The sequence below is a fragment of the Anomaloglossus baeobatrachus genome, chromosome 5 (assembly GCF_048569485.1).
Source record: "Anomaloglossus baeobatrachus isolate aAnoBae1 chromosome 5, aAnoBae1.hap1, whole genome shotgun sequence".
Lineage (NCBI taxonomy): Eukaryota > Metazoa > Chordata > Amphibia > Anura > Aromobatidae > Anomaloglossus > Anomaloglossus baeobatrachus.
Genome location: NC_134357.1, coordinates 150,165,144 through 150,185,509, shown reverse-complemented (window position 1 = coordinate 150,185,509; position 20,366 = coordinate 150,165,144).

Genomic DNA, 20,366 nt, shown 5'->3' with positions numbered 1-20,366 from the left:
GTTTTGCACAAACTATTATATAACGCACAAGTCTAGTGTATAATACACGTCAGTCAGCAGTGTCTGATAGTGTCAGACTTCTCAGTAATTGTCGCTCCTAAAAACCAGTTAGGTTCTTATTGCGTCCGTGCTTGCATTTAAAAACAGCACGTGTGTGGCAGTCAGTGGCAGCGTACAGGTGCGCGTTTTGCACAAACTATTATATAACGCACAAGTCTAGTGTATAATACACGTCAGTCAGCAGTGTCTGAAAGTGTCAGACTTCTCAGTAATTGTCGCTCCGAAAAACCAGTTAGGTTCTTATTGCGTCCGTGCTTGCATTTAAAAACAGCACGTGTGTGGCAGTCGGTGGCAGGGTACAGGTGCGCGTTTTGCACAAACTATTATATAACGCACAAGTCTAGTGTATAATAATACACGTCAGTCAGCAGTGTCTGATAGTGTCAGACTTCTCAGTAATTGTCGCTCCTAAAAACCAGTTAGGTTCTTAGTGCGTCCGTGCTTGCATTTAAAAACAGCACGTGTGTGGCAGTCGGTGGCAGGGTACAGGTGCGCGTTTTGCACAAACTATTATATAACGCACAAGTCTAGTGTATAATACACGTCAGTCAGCAGTGTCTGATAGTGTCAGACTTCTCAGTAATTGTCGCTCCTAAAAACCAGTTAGGTTCTTATTGCGTCCGTGGTTGCATTTAAAAACAGCACGTGTGTGGCAGTCGGTGGCAGCGTACAGGTGCGCGTTTTGCACAAACTATTATATAACGCACAAGTCTAGTGTATAATACACGTCAGTCAGCAGTGTCTGATAGTGTCAGACTTCTCAGTAATTGTCGCTCCTAAAAACCAGTTAGGTTCTTATTGCGTCCGTGCTTGCATTTAAAAACAGCATATGTGTGGCAGTCGGTGGCAGCGTCAGGCTCCATATTGTCCCTGGATAGAGACGTGCATGATGGCCTGTAAACATGAAGTGCCCATTGTAAGGAAGTGGGTCTATTGTAGTATAGCCCTTAGGCAGGGCAGCCAAAAATTGGGAGGCTCCACGTTGTCCCTGGATAGAGACGTGCATGAGGGCCTGTAAACCTGAAGTGCCCATTGGAAGGAAGTGGGTCTATTGTAGTATAGCCCTTAGGCAGGGCAGCCAAAAATTGGGAGGCTCCACGTTGTCCCTGGGTAGAGACGTGCATGAGGGCCTGTAAACCTGAAGTGCCCACTGGAAGGAAGTGGGTCTATTGTAGTATAGCCCTTAGGCAGGGCAGCCAAAAATTGGGAGGCTCCACGTTGTCCCTGGGTAGAGACGTGCATGAGGGCCTCAAAACATTGTTCCCATTGCAAAGGAGCGGGTCTCCTGTCGTTGTAATGTCCATTCTGCAAAGAATGGGCGAAAAAATTTACCACTGGGGGTATACCTGAAACAAAGGCCTAAGTATTGCAATTTGTAACGGTCATCATCATGGTGGCGCATGAGGAGAAGGAGGAGCAGTCCAGCGATTATCCAAAGTCCAGAAGTGTGTACCCATGGGTGAGTGGAGGTACATGGCAAACTTTAAATTCCGCTCTCATTTGCTGGTGGTGTGGTGAAGTCTGGCCCAATCCAACCCTTGTTCATCTTGATCAGAGTCAGCCTGTCAGCATTTTCAGTTGACAGCGGGTGCGTTTATCTGTAATGATTCCACCTGCGGCACTAAAAACACGCTCTGACAAAACGCTAGCGGCAGGGCAGGCCAGGACTTCCAAGGCATAGAGAGCCAATTCATGCCACGTGTCCAGCTTGGATACCCAATAATTGTAAGGCACAGAGGAATGTCGGAGTACAGTTGTTCGATCTGCAAGGTACTCCTTCAGCATCTGGGCAAACTTAGGATTTCTTGTGGCACTACTCCGCACCTCAGGGGCTGTGGTACGTGAGGGGCTGAGAAAACTGTCCCACATCTTAAAGACTGTTCCCCTACCTCTGGCGGATTGGACTTGTGCCTCTCTCGGCTGTACGCCTCGGTTGTCCACTGATTCATGACCTATGCCGCTAGCGTTTTGTGAGGGGAATGCTTTGCCTACTTACGTGACTATGGCCTTCTGGAACTGCTGCATTTTGCCTGACCTCTCCGCCTCGGGAATAAGAGACATAAAGTTCTCCTTTTAGCGTGGGTCTAACAGTGTTACCAACCAGTAATGATTGTCGGCCAAGATGTTCTTAACGCGAGGGTCACGAGACAGGCAGCTTACCATAAAGTCAGCCATGTGTGCCAGACTCTTAACAGCCATCACTTCAGTATCCTGACCAACACGATGACTGAACATGCTGTCCTCCTCCTCCTCCTCCTCATCATCTACCCTGTCCTCTGGCCAGCCACGCTGAACCGAGGATATGACTGCATGTCATATCCTCAATTTGGCCAGGGAGTTGCTCCATGTCTTCATCCTCCTCCTCGTCATAGTCCTCCACTGCACGTTGTGATGAGACGAGGCTGGGCTGTGTGTTATCATCACCCACACCCACTACTGTTTCTTGCTCAAACTCATCGCGCTCCGCCTGCAATGCATCATGGTTGTTTTTTGAGCAGAGACCATTTTAGAAGGCAGAGAAGCGGTATGGTGACGCTAATAATGCCGTCATCGCTGCTCACCATCTTGGTGGAGTCCTCAAAGTTTTGGCGGATGGTGCATAGGTCGGACATTTATCTCCACTCCTCAGGTGTTATGTGTGGAGTTTGACCCATTTCCCGACGGCTTAGGTGATGCAGGTACTCAACAACTGCCCTCTTCTGCTCACATATCCTGACCAACTTGTGCAGAGTTGAATTCCAACGCGTGGGGACATCACACACCAGTCTGTGTGCCGGAAGATGCAAACGGCGTCTTAAGCCGGCAAGGCCGGCTGAAGCAGTAGGTGACTTTCGAAAATGTGCAGACAGGCGGCGAACTTTTACCAGCAGATCAGACAGCTCTGAGTATGACTTTAGAAACCGCTGAACCACGAGGTTGAGCACATGGGCCACGCATGGAACATGTGTCAGCTGGCCTCGCCTCAAAGCCGCCACCAGGTTCCGGCCATTGTCACACACGACCTTTCCTGGCTTTAGGTTCAGAGTTGTGAGCCAGTGATCTGCCTGCTTTTTCAGAGCTGTCCACACCTCTTCTGCATTGTGGGGTTTGTCACCTATGCAGATTAGCTTCAGCACTGCCTGTTGCCGCTTCGCCGAGGCAGTGCTGCAGTGCTTCTGTGTCGCCCTGGACAAGCCAGGGGCCACAGAGCACAACACTTAAACACCCCACACTCCCTGCAGGCATATCATAGTCAAAACACAAAATCCTTGTTGCCTTCCCCAGGGGCTGTTGTCCACACCAGGGTGTGGAGCCAGGCGGTTGGTCTCCACCCACCGAGGAGGAGGAAAAACACAGGCAGTGAGAGTTAAGCTAAGGAAGTGGAAGGAGGAAAGTAGTAGAGAGGAGAAAAGTGACAGCAAAGAGCCTGAAGTTGGTCCGGGTGTGTGGCCCGGACAGGACAGCAAGGTTGGCAGGATGTGGTGACCGTCTGCAGTGGAGGCCGATTGGAGTCTGCCGTAAGGACCGTGGACGGGTGGTGACCCGGCCGTACCGGACCGGTATACAAAGAGAAGCCAGCACCATTGGCAGAGGACTTTCGGATCCCGGCAAGGCTTGGTGTCGCCGTGAATTTGCCAAATCCGTTAGTGAAGGGAACCTCAGGGTTTCCAAACAGCCAAGTCCAGATAGAAGGCAACCGTACAACCGTGAAGGGGAGACACAGCCACCGCCAAGGGCAACCGTCTCCCAGGGCCAGCGCCTGTGGGCAAAAGGGGCTCCTCCGGCCCATATCCAGGTCGGGGAGCGGGTTACCGTTGGGAAACCATCACTACCAACACTTAACTTAGGTGCAGGGAGAGACAGTCATCACTAACCTGCAGGGAGGAACAACCGCAGCCGTCCGAGTGACCCGTCCATCCAGCCACTTGTTTAACCGTGAACTGTGTCATCATCATTGGGCTGAGTGAGTACCTCCGTGCCGTGCGGCACAGCGCTGCCCCTGCGACCCTGCACCTCATCAGGCCCCGCAACCCGCCTGTCATCCATGTCTACCCCATCACCAGGCCCCGGGACAACCAACCCCCCTACCCACGGAGGGGAGAAATAACAACAAAGCTGCTCCCTGTCACAGGCTCCCGGGATCCCCGTCCAGAGCAGCGGTGGTGTCCACACAATCACCACAACCGTGGGTGGCGTCACGGACAATATCCCCAAAACCCAAACCACCCCTTTTCACTCACGGGCGAGTAGATCCGCTCGAGTCCCCGGGATCTGGCCATCGCTCGAGCCAACGAGCAGCAGCAGCCGTAGAGCAGCGTCAGCCGGACCCGAGCAGTGGGAGAGCGCACCGTCCCCTCCTCCGCCCGCGACACTTCCAGCTTGGGACTGGTGTGGAGGGTAAAGTGGATCAGGATGCGCAGGAGGAGGAGGCTGAGGAGCATGACATTCCGGAGCTGTAGAGTGTGTGTGAAACCCTGACTGAGGTAGGGCCTGCAAAACTTGGTGTGTGAAGGACGTTGTTACGGTTGCTGCGAGCACTGGAGACTATGTCCAGATTTCTTGCTACTGCACATGTGCGAGCGCTGGAGACTAAGTCCAGATTTCTTGCTACTGCACATGTGCGAGCGCTGGAGACTAAGTCCAGATTTCTTGCTACTGCACATGTGCGAGCGCCGGAGACTAAGTCCAATCTTGGAGCCATTGCACATGTGCGGGTGACATCATCGCTGACACGAGGTCACATGTCTCTGACACCTTCTATGCCGATTGGTCGCTGGTCATGTGCTTGTGACGTCTTGCTCGGTGATAGGCCAGCATGACGTCACTCCTGTCGTTCTGGCAGCGGATTGGCTCTGGTGTCCTCCATCTTGGATGAGGCACAGAGTCTATATAAGACCCTGACACACGCCGCATGGTGCTCAGTCCTCTTGGTTCATGCATATGAGTAGACGCTCTGTGCGCGTTCCTCTAGGCATTCCTCTGTCTATGCTAGGTGAGCGCTACCGGCAGGGTAGCGTTCTTATACCTTACAGCTTCGGCTGCTGTCCGTATCCTTACCTCTTAGGGGAGCGGACATAGGCAGGTGCCTGAGGCACATGGTCTGGCTGGGCCTTGTGATTCTACTCGTAGGTGGACGTTGCCGCTAGGGTAACGTTCCTTATACTGCGTCTGGCAGTTGTTCGTATCCTCGCACACTAGGGGAGCGAACAGAGGTAGGAGCTTTGTGCGGCTTACGCTGCTGTTCGTCTCTTTTGCACCACTAGAAGAGCGGACATAGGCAGGTGCCATATCTAGTGGTTCGTGTCCTCGCACACTAGTGGAGCGAACGCAGGTAGGAGCTTTGTGCGGCTTAGGCTGCTGTTCGTCTCTTTTGCACCACTAGAAGAGCGGACCTAGGTAGGTGCCATTTCGCACACATTGCCTTTGTCTCTGTGATTATTAACAGAGATCATTCCACACACCGTCCAAGTAAGGGAGGAATTGCTTTACTTACTTATTATATCCTTCTGTGAGTTAACAGAGGTATTGCACTCTGCCATAGTCTGCAGCAAAGTCTTTGCACGGTGGACCCTGACTGTCTGATACTCCTTTCGGTTATTATCAGACAGCCCCCCGTAACAGACGTGTTCCGTCCCTCGCTCAGACTGGGTCCCAGCTTGCACAATATTAACCCAGTGTGACGTCAACGAGATGTAGCGGCCTTGCCCACATGCACTTGTCCACGTGTCTGTGGTTAGGTGGACTTTGGCTGAAACAGCGTTGTTCAGGGCACGTGTGATGTTTTGTGACACGTGGTTATGCAATGCGGGGACGGCACACCGGGAGAAATAGTGGCGGCTGTGGACCGAGTAACGTGGGACAGCTGCCACCATCAGGTCGCGGAATGCTTCTGTCTCAACCAGCCTAAAAGGCAACATTTCCAGCGCAAGCAGTCGCGAAATGTTAGCATTTAGAACTGTGGCATGTGGGGTGTTGGCAGTGTATTTGCGCCTGCGTTCAAAGGTTTGCTGAATGGATAACTGAACGTTGCGCTGGGACAAGGACGTGCTTGATGATGGTGTTCTTTCTGCGTAGGCAACTGCAGGTGCAGGAGTGGAGGAGGCTTGTTCGCAGGCAGCATGGACAGGGGATTGGCTCGCATGCACAACCAGCGAAGACGTAGCAGTGACATCAGCAAGCACTGCTCCTCGACTCTGTTGTACTTCCCACAAAGTCGGGTGCTTGGCTGACATGTGCCTGATCATGCTGGTGGTGGTCAGGCTGCTAGTTTTGGTACCCCTGCTGATGCTGGCATGGCAGGTGTTGCAAATGGCCTTTTTAGAATCATCTGGAGCCAACTTAAAAAACTGCCAGTGTCAGAGTTCCGGGTTTTCCAGTTTTCTTTTGAAAGAGCTTGCCCTTTGTTAACATGGAGTTTTCTGTTCTGTTGCCCTACTTCCTGTCCATCTGTTTAAAAGCCGCCCCTAAAGCTTAGTCCAGTGCCTGAGTATACTGCTTCCTGTGTGCTCCTGCCCTGCTGCTTTTGGTTCCTGATTGTTATTCGGATCCTCTTGGAAAACAACCGACACCGACTCTGGACTTCATTTGGTATCATCTAGCTGTGCCCGGACTCCGTTTGCCGTCTTTGGTCGGCACTTCTGCCCGGTTCCTTCCGTTTAATACCACTCTGGACTCACATCACGTACGGACATTTTTGGACTTACCTATTGCCCTTTTGTGTCCCGGCTGCTGCGCATTTAGGGCTTCTGGGGTGATTGCCAGACAGTCCCTGTATAGGGGTTCGGTCTTGGTGGTCTCCCTGGGGGAGTCCGGTGCGCGGTCCCGGGAATTCCCTTTCGCTCCGTCCCTGGAAGGTATTTCCTGTATTTATGTTCTACTGTGTTTTTGTTCCGTTTATGTACATATTTGCTGGTTGCATATTATAAACGTCTTGCACCAAGAACTCGTCTCTGGTTGTCATTGCCCTAACGCAATCGAAATCCTCAATACATACAATAGTATTACAGCCAGACTCGGGAAGACCTAACATTTGTACAGGCACCTTGTGTCGTGTTGTTCCGGGGAACAGTTGCCTGACGTCTGCCTGGGGCCACCACTCTGCTTCTTACTGCCTGTTGTGATGCTACGCCTCCCTCCCCCTGTGCACTGCTGTCCTCGCTCTGCATATCCTCCTGCCAGGTTGGGTCAGTTACTGGATCATCCACCACGTCGTCTTCCTCTTCCGCACCCTGCTCCTCCTCCTGACTTCCTGACAATTGTGTCTCATCATCGTCCACCCCTTGTTGAGACACGTTGCCAACTTCGTGAGAACGTGGCTGCTAAAATATTTGGGCATCTGTACATACAATCTCGTCATGGCCCACTTCAACAGGAGCTGGCGAGAGGCCAGAATTTGTGAATGGAAACGTGAACGAACAGCTCTTCCGAGTGTCCAAGTGTGGGATCAGTAATGTCCGTGGACGTGTACTCGGCCTGGTGGTAGGAAGGAGGATCAGGTTCTGAAATGTGCGGTGCAGTATCACGGCTACTGACACTTGACCGTGTGGAAGACAGAGTGTTTGTGGTGGTGCCAATCTGACTGGAAGCATTATCCGCTATCCAACTAACAACCTGTTGACACTGGTCTTGGTTCAAGAGCGGTGTACTGCTGCGGTCCCCAAGAATTTGGGACAGGACGTGCGAGCGACTAGATGTGGCCCTTTGTTGTGGCGAAATTAGAGCTTGCACACAACCTCGGTCTCTGCCTGCACCACCATCACGTCCACTTCCTTGTTCGTTGACAACGCCCTTGCGCATTTTGCAATGCTGTGCTGACGTGTATTCACTAGACTTGTGCGTTATATCCAAGTTTTTGCAAAACTCACACAAATGCAGCGGAAAGCTGCCACCAACAGGCACACACGTGCGGTTTTTAAATGCAAGCACGGAGGCACTAAGAACCTAACAGGTCTCTATCCAGGGACAACGTGGAGCCTCCCAATTTTTGGCTGCCCTGCCTAAGGGCTATACTACAATAGACCCACTTCCTTACAATGGGCACTTCAGGTTTACAGGCCATCATGCACGTCTCTATCCAGGGACAATGTGGAGCCTCCCAATTTTTGGCTGCCCTGCCTAAGGGCTATACTATAATACACCCACTTCCTTACAATGGGCACTTCAGGTTTACAGGCCCTCATGCACGTCTCTATCCAGGGACAACGTGGAGCCTCCCAATTTTGGGCTGCCCTGCCTAAGGGCTATACTACAATAGACCCACTTCCTTACAATGGGCACTTCAGGTTTACAGGCCATCATGCACGTCTCTATCCAGGGACAATGTGGAGCCTCCCAATTTTTGGCTGCCCTGCCTAAGGGCTATACTATAATACACCCACTTCCTTACAATGGGCACTTCAGGTTTACAGGCCCTCATGCACGTCTCTATCCAGGGACAACGTGGAGCCTCCCAATTTTTGGCTGCCCTGCCTAAGGGCTATACTACAATAGACCCACTTCCTTACAATGGGCACTTCAGGTTTACAGGCCCTCATGCACGTCTCTATCCAGGGACAACGTGGAGCCTCCCAATTTTTGGCTGCCCTGCCTAAGGGCTATACTACAATAGACCCACTTCCTTACAATGGGCACTTCAGGTTTACAGGCCATCATGCACGTCTCTATCCAGGGACAATGTGGAGCCTCCCAATTTTTGGCTGCCCTGCCTAAGGGCTATACTATAATACACCCACTTCCTTACAATGGGCACTTCAGGTTTACAGGCCATCATGCACGTCTCTATCCAGGGACAACGTGGAGCCTCCCAATTTTTGGCTGCCCTGCCTAAGGGCTATACTACAATAGACCCACTTCCTTACAATGGGCACTTCAGGTTTACAGGCCCTCATGCACGTCTCTATCCAGGGACAACGTGGAGCCTCCCAATTTTTGGCTGCCCTGCCTAAGGGCTATACTACAATAGACCCACTTCCTTACAATGGGCACTTCAGGTTTACAGGCCATCATGCACGTCTCTATCCAGGGACAATGTGGAGCCTCCCAATTTTTGGCTGCCCTGCCTAAGGGCTATACTATAATACACCCACTTCCTTACAATGGGCACTTCAGGTTTACAGGCCCTCATGCACGTCTCTATCCAGGGACAACGTGGAGCCTCCCAATTTTTGGCTGCCCTGCCTAAGGGCTATACTACAATAGACCCACTTCCTTACAATGGGCACTTCAGGTTTACAGGCCATCCTGCACGTCTCTATCCAGGGACAATGTGGAGCCTCCCAATTTTTGGCTGCCCTGCCTAAGGGCTATACTATAATACACCCACTTCCTTACAATGGGTACTTCAGGTTTACAGGCCCTCATGCACGTCTCTATCCAGGGACAACGTGGAGCCTCCCAATTTTGGGCTGCCCTGCCTAAGGGCTATACTACAATAGACCCACTTCCTTACAATGGGCACTTCAGGTTTACAGGCCATCATGCACGTCTCTATCCAGGGACAATGTGGAGCCTTCCAATTTTTGGCTGCCCTGCCTAAGGGCTATACTATAATACACCCACTTCCTTACAATGGGCACTTCAGGTTTACAGGCCCTCATGCACGTCTCTATCCAGGGACAACGTGGAGCCTCCCAATTTTTGGCTGCCCTGCCTAAGGGCTATACTACAATAGACCCACTTCCTTACAATGGGCACTTCAGGTTTACAGGCCCTCATGCACGTCTCTATCCAGGGACAACGTGGAGCCTCCCAATTTTTGGCTGCCCTGCCTAAGGGCTATACTACAATAGACCCACTTCCTTACAATGGGCACTTCAGGTTTACAGGCCATCATGCACGTCTCTATCCAGGGACAATGTGGAGCCTCCCAATTTTTGGCTGCCCTGCCTAAGGGCTATACTATAATACACCCACTTCCTTACAATGGGCACTTCAGGTTTACAGGCCCTCATGCACGTCTCTATCCAGGGACAACGTGGAGCCTCCCAATTTTGGGCTGCCCTGCCTAAGGGCTATACTACAATAGACCCACTTCCTTACAATGGGCACTTCAGGTTTACAGGCCATCATGCACGTCTCTATCCAGGGACAATGTGGAGCCTCCCAATTTTTGGCTGCCCTGCCTAAGGGCTATACTATAATACACCCACTTCCTTACAATGGGCACTTCAGGTTTACAGGCCCTCATGCACGTCTCTATCCAGGGACAACGTGGAGCCTCCCAATTTTTGGCTGCCCTGCCTAAGGGCTATACTACAATAGACCCACTTCCTTACAATGGGCACTTCAGGTTTACAGGCCCTCATGCACGTCTCTATCCAGGGACAACGTGGAGCCTCCCAATTTTTGGCTGCCCTGCCTAAGGGCTATACTACAATAGACCCACTTCCTTACAATGGGCACTTCAGGTTTACAGGCCATCATGCACGTCTCTATCCAGGGACAATGTGGAGCCTCCCAATTTTTGGCTGCCCTGCCTAAGGGCTATACTATAATACACCCACTTCCTTACAATGGGCACTTCAGGTTTACAGGCCATCATGCACGTCTCTATCCAGGGACAACGTGGAGCCTCCCAATTTTTGGCTGCCCTGCCTAAGGGCTATACTACAATAGACCCACTTCCTTACAATGGGCACTTCAGGTTTACAGGCCCTCATGCACGTCTCTATCCAGGGACAACGTGGAGCCTCCCAATTTTTGGCTGCCCTGCCTAAGGGCTATACTACAATAGACCCACTTCCTTACAATGGGCACTTCAGGTTTACAGGCCATCATGCACGTCTCTATCCAGGAACAATGTGGAGCCTCCCAATTTTTGGCTGCCCTGCCTAAGGGCTATACTATAATACACCCACTTCCTTACAATGGGCACTTCAGGTTTACAGGCCCTCATGCACGTCTCTATCCAGGGACAACGTGGAGCCTCCCAATTTTTGGCTGCCCTGCCTAAGGGCTATACTACAATAGACCCACTTCCTTACAATGGGCACTTCAGGTTTACAGGCCCTCATGCACGTCTCTATCCAGGGACAACGTGGAGCCTCCCAATTTTGGGCTGCCCTGCCTAAGGGCTATACTACAATAGACCCACTTCCTTACAATGGGCACTTCAGGTTTACAGGCCATCCTGCACGTCTCTATCCAGGGACAATGTGGAGCCTCCCAATTTTTGGCTGCCCTGCCTAAGGGCTATACTATAATACACCCACTTCCTTACAATGGGCACTTCAGGTTTACAGGCCCTCATGCACGTCTCTATCCAGGGACAACGTGGAGCCTCCCAATTTTGGGCTGCCCTGCCTAAGGGCTATACTACAATAGACCCACTTCCTTACAATGGGCACTTCAGGTTTACAGGCCATCATGCACGTCTCTATCCAGGGACAATGTGGAGCCTTCCAATTTTTGGCTGCCCTGCCTAAGGGCTATACTATAATACACCCACTTCCTTACAATGGGCACTTCAGGTTTACAGGCCCTCATGCACGTCTCTATCCAGGGACAACGTGGAGCCTCCCAATTTTTGGCTGCCCTGCCTAAGGGCTATACTACAATAGACCCACTTCCTTACAATGGGCACTTCAGGTTTACAGGCCCTCATGCACGTCTCTATCCAGGGACAACGTGGAGCCTCCCAATTTTTGGCTGCCCTGCCTAAGGGCTATACTACAATAGACCCACTTCCTTACAATGGGCACTTCAGGTTTACAGGCCCTCATGCACGTCTCTATCCAGGGACAACGTGGAGCCTCCCAATTTTGGGCTGCCCTGCCTAAGGGCTATACTACAATAGACCCACTTCCTTACAATGGGCACTTCAGGTTTACAGGCCATCATGCACGTCTCTATCCAGGGACAATGTGGAGCCTCCCAATTTTTGGCTGCCCTGCCTAAGGGCTATACTATAATACACCCACTTCCTGACAATGGACACTTAATGTTTTGAGGCCCTCATGCACGTCTGTATGCAGGGGCATTGGTGAACCTCACAATTTTGGACTGCCCTGGCAAAGGAAAATACTACAAAGACTCACTTCCTCAAAATGGGCACATTAGACTCAAGAGGCCTTCATGTACGTCTCTTCTCAGGGACATCGGAGTGCCACACAATGTTTTCACGTAAAATCTTTCATGTATTAATCTCAAAAAGTAACATACACCAGCTCTATCTCACTATTGGGTATGTGCCCTTAACATTTCCGCCATGAAAAATCATTTTGGGGTCATTTTGGAAGGTTTTCTGGTGAGTCCGTAAAAATGGCGTAAAACGCGGACAAAATTGTTCACAGCTGTGACTTTTCAGTGATAAATGCTTCAAGGGGTCTTCCCCATGCTGTTGCCATGTCATTTGAGCACTCTTCTGAGACTTTTGTGCCATTTTTAGGGTTTCTCCATGCTGCCGGGGGGTCATTTCACAAAAATACTCGGGTCTCCCATAGGATAACATTGGGCTCGTTGCTCGGCCCGAGTACACGAGTATCTTGGGAGGCTCGGCCCGAGCTTCGAGCACCCGAGCTTTTTAGTACTCGCTCATCACTAGTGTGCACCAGTGGGGCACTAATGGAAGTCCAACAGCCACTTTTAGGATGCCACTAATGCCTGCTTTACACGCTTCAATAAATCTTTCAATCCGTCGTCGGGGTCAAGTTGTAAGTGACGTACATCCTGCATCGTTCGTGACGTATTTGCGTGTGACACCTACGTGCAATCAAGATTGAACGAAAATACGGTGATCGCATACACGTCGTTTATTCCTCATACATTGGACGTTTTGTTGTATGAACCTAGTCAATTGAAACGTGTGACATCCCTCATACGATTTTGATGTCTGAGGCTATGTGCGCAGGTGTGCGCTCTGCACCGCAGCTTAAAAAAGGTCTGCTTCAGAGCGCAGCTGAAAAGCTGCATTCTGAAGCGCCTCACAATGTCTGTCATTCACTAATCTCTGTCATTCCGTCACTATCTCTGTCCCTCTCTCTCTGTCCATGTCAGTCTATCCCTCTTACCCCCTCTCTCATACTCACCGATCTCCGATCCCCGGCCCGACTCTGCACGGCATTCACACTGCTCCGGCGGCTTTTACTGTTTTGAAAAAGCCGGCCGCCCATTAAACAATCTCGTATTCCCTGCTTTCCCCGCCCACCGGCGCCTATGATTGGTTACAGTGAGACACGCCCCCACGCTGAGTGACAGGTGTCACACTGCACCCAATCACAGCAGCCGGTGGGCGTGTCTATACTGTGCAGTGAAATAAATAATTAAATAATTTAAAAAAACGGCGTGCGGTCCCCCCCAATTTTAAAACCAGCCAGATAAAGCCATACGGCTGAAGGCTGGTATTCTCAGGATGGGGAGCTCCACGTTATGGGGAGCCCCCCAGCCTAACAATATCAGCCAACAGCCGCCCAGAATTGCCGCATACATTAGATGCGACAGTTCTGGGACTGTACCCGGCTCTTCCTGATTTGCCCTGGTGCGTTGGCAAATCGGGGTAATAAGGAGTTATTGGCAGCCCATAGCTGCCAATAAGTCCTAGATTAATCATGTCAGGCGTCTATGAGACACCTTCCATGATTAATCTGTAAATTACAGTAAATAAACACACGCCCGAAAAAATCCTTTATTAGAAATAAAAAACACAAACATATACCCTGGTTCACCACTTTAATCAGCCCCAAAAAGCCCCCCATGTCCGGCGTAATCCAGGATGGTCCAGCGTCACTTCCAGCACTGCTGCATGGAGGTGCCCGGAGCTGCAGCAGACACAGCCGCTCCGGTCACCTCCACACAGCAAATGAAGACAGCCGCGCGATCGGCTGAGCTGTCACTGAGGTTACCCGCTGTCACTGGATCCAGCGGTGGATGCAGCGGTGGCCGCGGGTAACCTCAGTGACAGCTCAGCTGATCATGCTACTCACCTCAGTTGCTGCGTGGAGGTGAGAGGAGCAGCGGTGAGTAGCGCGATCAGCTGAGCTGTCACTCAGGTTACCCGCGGCCACCGCTGCATCCACCGCTGGATCCAGTGACAGCGGGTAACCTCAGTGACAGCTCAGCTGATCGCGCGGCTGTCTTCATTAGCTGTGTGGAGGTGACAGGAGCGGCTGTGTCTGCTGCAGCTCCGGTCACCTCCATGCAGCAGCGCTGGAAGCGACGCTGCATCATCCTGGATTACGCCGGACATGGAGGGCTTTATGGGGCTGATTAAAGTGGTGAACCAGGGTATATGTTTGTGTTTTTTATTTATAATAAAGGATTTTTTCGGGCGTGTGTGTGTTTATTTACTGTAATTTACAGATTAATCATGGAAGGTGTCTCATAGACGCCTGACATGATTAATCTAGGACTTATTGGCAGCTATGGGCTGCCAATAACTCCTTATTACCCCGATTTGCCAACGCACCAGGGCAAATCGGGAAGAGCCGGGTACAGTCCCAGAACTGTCGCATCTAATGTATGCGGCAATTCTGGGCGGCTGCTGACTGATATTGTTAGGCTGGGGGGCTCCCCATAACGTGGAGCTCCCCATTCTGAGAATACCAGCCTTCAGCCGTATGGCTTTATCTGGCTGGTTTTAAAATTGGGGGGGACCGCACGCCGTTTGTTTTAATTATTTAATTATTTATTTCACTGCACAGTATAGACACGCCCACCGGCTGCTGTGATTGGGTGCAGTGTGACACCTATCACTCAGCGTGGGGGCGTGTCTCACTGTAACCAATCATAGGCGCCGGTGGGCGGGGAAAGCAGGGAATACGAGATTGTTTAATGGGCGGCCGGCTTTTTCAAAACAGTAAAAGCCGCCGGAGCAGCGTGAATGCCGTGCAGAGCCGGGGATTGGGGATCAGTGAGTATGAGAGAGGGCTGCTCAATTCAGTTACTCAGGAGTTTAGCGGTCACCGGTGAGTCCTTCACTGGTGACCGCTAATCAGGACGCGACACAGACAGAGCCGCAGCATGGCAATGAACTCGGGTGAGGTTCACCCGAGTTCATTCTGACAGTGCGGCTCTGTCTGTGTCTGCTGTCATCTGCCATTCAGCTCTGCTACATGGCTGTCTGTGGCTGCTGTCAGCGGCCATGTGTCACGCTCCCCGGGTCCTCACCCCCGCTCCCCGGCTCACCTGCCACGCTGCCCGCTCCTCAGCCCCCGGATTCCGTCCGTCCCAGGCCCCCTGGTCCCCGATCCCGGCGCCCGACGGCTTCCCAGGACCTGGCCGGCTCTCCTGCGTCCTCCTCTCAGCCTCCTTCCCTGGCTTCTGGCACCCGGGCGGCGCGCATGCGCGTTAGGGCCGCGCGCGCGGTCACTGACCCTTTCTTAAAGGGCCAGCGCCCATTAACAGGAAATGAGGTTGAACAGGTACTGGGTATAAAGGGGGTTATTGTCCAAGGGGGCGGGGCCTGATCTTCGTGTTCCCTGAGCTAGGAGTCAGGTCTCCTGGTGTTTATGTGCCTGTACTCACCTATCTCTCTTTGTAGAGCCGTACCTGCCTCGCCATCCAGTCAGCCGTATCCTGAACCCCGCACACTGTCCGTCTGCCATCTGACAGTCCGTACCATCTCGGATCCCTGCGGTGACCCGTCATCTCGCTCCTGAGGTTCCGGACCCCGCCTGATATCATCTCGGCTTCCGAACCTGAGCTACGTCACCAGGACTACCATCTGTGACTCCGTGGTCCCAGGGACTCCTCCGCTGCCTTCACTTGCACGGACTGTTCTGCTGCCCATCAGTGCTTCAGCTGCCGGACTCCCTACCACCATCTTCGAGTTCGGTCCAGTGGATCCACCTCCTGGGTCTGCCCGACCGCCCGGCCGTGACACCATGTAGCAGAGCTGAATGGCAGATGACATAGTAAAAACGCATCCCTACACATTACACACGCTTGGCAAGTCAATAATTAAAAAAAAAAAAAAAAAAAGGGTGCCCAATGCATACGTCACGGAACACATGATCTAAAGGATCGCACACAAAATTGATCAATTTAACATAGACTACTAACGCACGTGTGACAGCAAATGAATGACCTACGTGCAATCTCATTCAATCGCATATGCGACCTGGGCGTGTCATTTCGCATACGAGATCGCACACCTAATTGTAAGGTGTAAAGCTGGCTTAAGTTTACTCAGTGTTTGCTAGTATAATGGCTTAGTAACAATGAGTTTGAGTGTGCAATGCAGAGGTGCTGCAAATAGCTTTGCACCAGTGGGACACTAATGGAAGTCCAACAGCCACTTTTAGGATGCCACTAAGTTTACTCAGTGTTTGCTAGTATAATGGCTTAGTAACAATGAGTTTGAGTGTGCAATGCAGAGGTGCTGCACATAGGTTTGCACCAGTGGGACACTAATGGAAGTCCAACAGCCACTTTTAGGATGCCACTAAGTTTACTCAGTGTTTGCTAGTATAATGGCTTAGTAACAATGAGTTTGAGTGTGCAATGCAGAGGTGCTGCACATAGGTTTGCACCAGTGGGACACTAATGGAAGTCCAACAGCCACTTTTAGGATGCCACTAAGTTTACTCAGTGTTTGCTAGTATAATGGCTTAGTAACAATGAGTGTGCAATGCAGAGGTGCTGCACATAGGTTTGCACCAGTGGGACACTAATGGAAGTCCAACAGCCACTTTTAGGATGCCACTAAGTTTACTCAGTGTTTGCTAGTATAATGGCTTAGTAACAATGAGTTTGAGTGTGCAATGCAGAGGTGCTGCACATAGGTTTGCACCAGTGGGACACTAATGGAAGTCCAACAGCCACTTTTAGGATGCCACTAAGTTTACTCAGTGTTTGCTAGTATAATGGCTTAGTAACAATGAGTTTGAGTGTGCAATGCAGAGGTGCTGCACATAGGTTTGCACCAGTGGACACTAATGTAAGTCCAACAGCCACTTTTAGGATGCCACTAAGTTTACTCAGTGTTTGCTAGTATAATATCTTAGTAACAATGAGTTTGAGTGTGCAATGCAGAGGTGCTGCACATAGGTTTGCACCAGTAGGACACTAATGGAAGTCCAACAGTCACTTTTAGGATGCCACTAAGTTTACTCAGTGTTTGCTAGTATAATGGCTTAGTAACAATGAGTTTTAGTGTGCAATGCAGAGGTGCTGCACATAGGTTTGCACCAGTGGGACACTAATGGAAGTCCAACAGCCACTTTTAGGATGCCACTAAGTTTCCTAAGTGTTTGCTAGTATAATGGCTTAGTAACAATGAGTTTGAGTGTGCAAAGGGCAGGAGGGTACAGTGGCAGGGTTGTGGGTCTGGGTAGAGGAAAGGAAGCCTCCCTTTCTATCCCTCCTAATGGGGAAATGCAGCGAGGAAATCCCTGACCTTAGCTACACAGACGCTGTCATCTTGTGTAGCTGTTGAAATCTGTTTTCACGGACCTGACTGTCACCTATGGCTCTGACCCTGCCAGTATTAGCCCTTACAAGGACTAATAGAAACTTCTATCCCTATTCTGTATAGCGCTGTGTATAGAGCGTACACAGCAGTATCGGAGACAGGAGCTACGCCAGCTGTGACTGACACCAAGACGCAGAAGGCAGATAATGGCGTGCTGGAGAAAAATGTCCGGATTTATAATGCATGGACATGTGACATGGACATCCTATCACACATGCCGTTGCTTCTCTGGCTAAAAGTCCACTTAGCTGTGTGTGTGTCTGGGATTGGCTGACATTCTGGCCCGCCCCACTACACGTGCGCGCTTAGGGAAGGAAGACAAGGAAAAAAAAAAATGGCGATCGCCATTATCCAAACAGCAGTTATCTGAATGCGCTGTTCCCGCACACTATACGCTGAAATTTCATAATAGTGTGAGTCACAGAGTGACTTACACACTTTACAGCGGAAAGCCAGCTAGTAATTAGTTTGTCTTTTTTGCTGCTAGAACCGTTATCGAACGTATCTAGAACTATCGAGCTTTAGCAAAAAGCTCGAGTTCTAGTTCGATCTAGAACAGCCCCCAAAATCACTCGAGCCGCGAACTAGAGAACCTCGAACCGCGAACCGCGCTCAACTCTAGTCAAGATAACCAGATCTTCCTATGTTTCTCATTAGAGCCAGTGGCTCAATGGATAGCGCTCTCACTCAGAAGAATTTGTTAACGAGTCAAGTCCTGGCCGCCCCGGTAAAGAATTTAAATTATAATTATAATTTCATTTAATTATGCACTGAGTGGAGGATGATGGGGGTTGTAGTGCCTGCGTGTGTGCGGTGATGATGTGGGTTGTAGTGTGTGCGGTGATGAGTGCGGTACTGCGGTGTTTGCTCGGCCATCCGTATATCCATCCATCCATCCTTGCAGCTGAACAATCTGCTACTAGATTCTCTACTGCAGTATAGAGGTAAAGATTACCAAATCTTCCTATACTTTTCATGAGAGGCAGTGGTTCAATGGATAGAGCTACTGCCTAAGTAGAGTTACTTCACGAGTTCGAGTCCCGGCCCGTCCCGATAAAGAATTTATTTTATTTTAAATTATAATTATTATTTATTTATAATTATAATTAATTTAATTATGCACTGAGGGGAGGAGCTGGACAGCAGATGTGAGCCGTGGGACACACCTCTAAAATCGGAGCAGTTCACGGAATAAGCTGCGTTGCTATCTCCTCTCTCTCTTCTTTCTCTCTCTCCCTCTCTCTCTTTTTCTCTCTCTCTCTTGCTCTCTCTTTCTCTCTCTCTTTTTCTCTTTCTCTCTCTCTCCCTCTCTCTCCTCTCTCTCTCTCCCTCTCTCTCTCTCTCTCTGTCCTCGCTCTCTTTTTCTCTTTTTCTCTCTCTCTTTTTCTCAGTCTCTTTTTCTGTTTATCCCCACCTCTCTCTCTCTCTCTCTCTCTCCCCTCTCTCTGTTCTCTCTCTTATCTCTCTCTTCTCTCTCCTCTCTCTCTTCTCTCTCTCTCTCTCTCTCTTCTCTAATCTCTCCTCTTTTCTCTCTTCTCTCTCCTCTCTCTTCTCTCTCTCTCTCCCTCTCTTCTCTCTCCTCTCTCTCTTTTCTCTCTTTCCTCTCTCTTCTCTCTCCTCTCTCTCTTCTCTCTCTTCTCTCTCTCCTCTCTCTCTTCTCTCTCTCTCCTCTCTCTATTCTCTCCTCTTCTCTCTCTCTTCTCTCCTCTTCTCTCTCTCTTCTCTCTCTCTCCCTCTCTCTCTTCTCTCTCTTTTCTCTCCTCTCTTTTCTCTCTCTTTTCTCTCCTTCTTTTCTCTCTTTTTTCTCTCTCTTTCTCTCTCTCTTTTCTCTCTCTTCTCTCTCTCTTCTTTCTCTCTCTCTCTCAGACCTGGCGATGATCTGCTGATTCAGTCACCTGACGGAATCAGCTGACACTATAAGTCGAGCGGTGAGGCCGTTTTTTTACCGCCCGGCCGGCTAAACTATCAGCTGCTGCTGTCGGACAGATATCTGCACAGAAGTGTGTACTTTGTTTTTTGGGGTTTTTTTTGCACTGATGCATCAGCTGATTGTAGAAAAGCCGTTTATACAATCAGCTGCTGTGTCATGTGATTCAGGCCCTTGAACCTGACACATCATCTGATCGCTTTGCCTTCCAGCAAACCGATCAGATGATATTGGATCCGGATTGGATGGCGCAGGACCTTTGACCCAGGATTACTGCGGAGGGGGGGTTCTTTATTTTACTAAAGATGGAGTCACTAATTGTGTTGTGTTTTATTTCTAATAAAAATATTTTTCTGTGTTGTGTTTTTTTTTTATCTGTACTTAAAATTCATGGTGGCCATGTCTAACATTCGCGTGAAACCATGAATTTCGGCCTTAGGGCCAGTTGATAATAAACAGCTAGCCCTTAGCCCATTATTACTCAGATAGCCACCCATCACCACGGCAGCTGGAAGAGTTGGATACAGCACCAGAAGATGGCGCTTCTATGAAAGCGCCATTTTCTGGGACGGCTGCAGACTGCAATTTGCAGCAGGGGTGCCCAGAAAGCTTGGGCACCTTGAGCTACAGATTCCAATCCCCAGCTGCCTAGTTGTACCTGGCTGGACACAAAAATTGGGTGAAGCCCACGTCATTTTTCTTTTAATTATTTCATGAAATTCATGAAATAATTACAAAAAAGGGCTTCCCTATATTTTTGGTTCTCAGCCAGGTACAAATAGGCAGCTGGGGGTTAGGGGCAGCCCATAGCTGCCTGCTGTACATGGCTAGCATACAAAAACATGGCGAAGTCCATGTAATTTTTTGGGGGGGCAAAAAACTCCTGCATACAGTCCTGGATGGAGTATGCTGAGCCTTGTAGTTCTGCAGCTGCTGTCTGCTGTCTGTCTGTATGGAGGAGAGCAGACAGCAGCTGCAGAACTACAAGGCTCA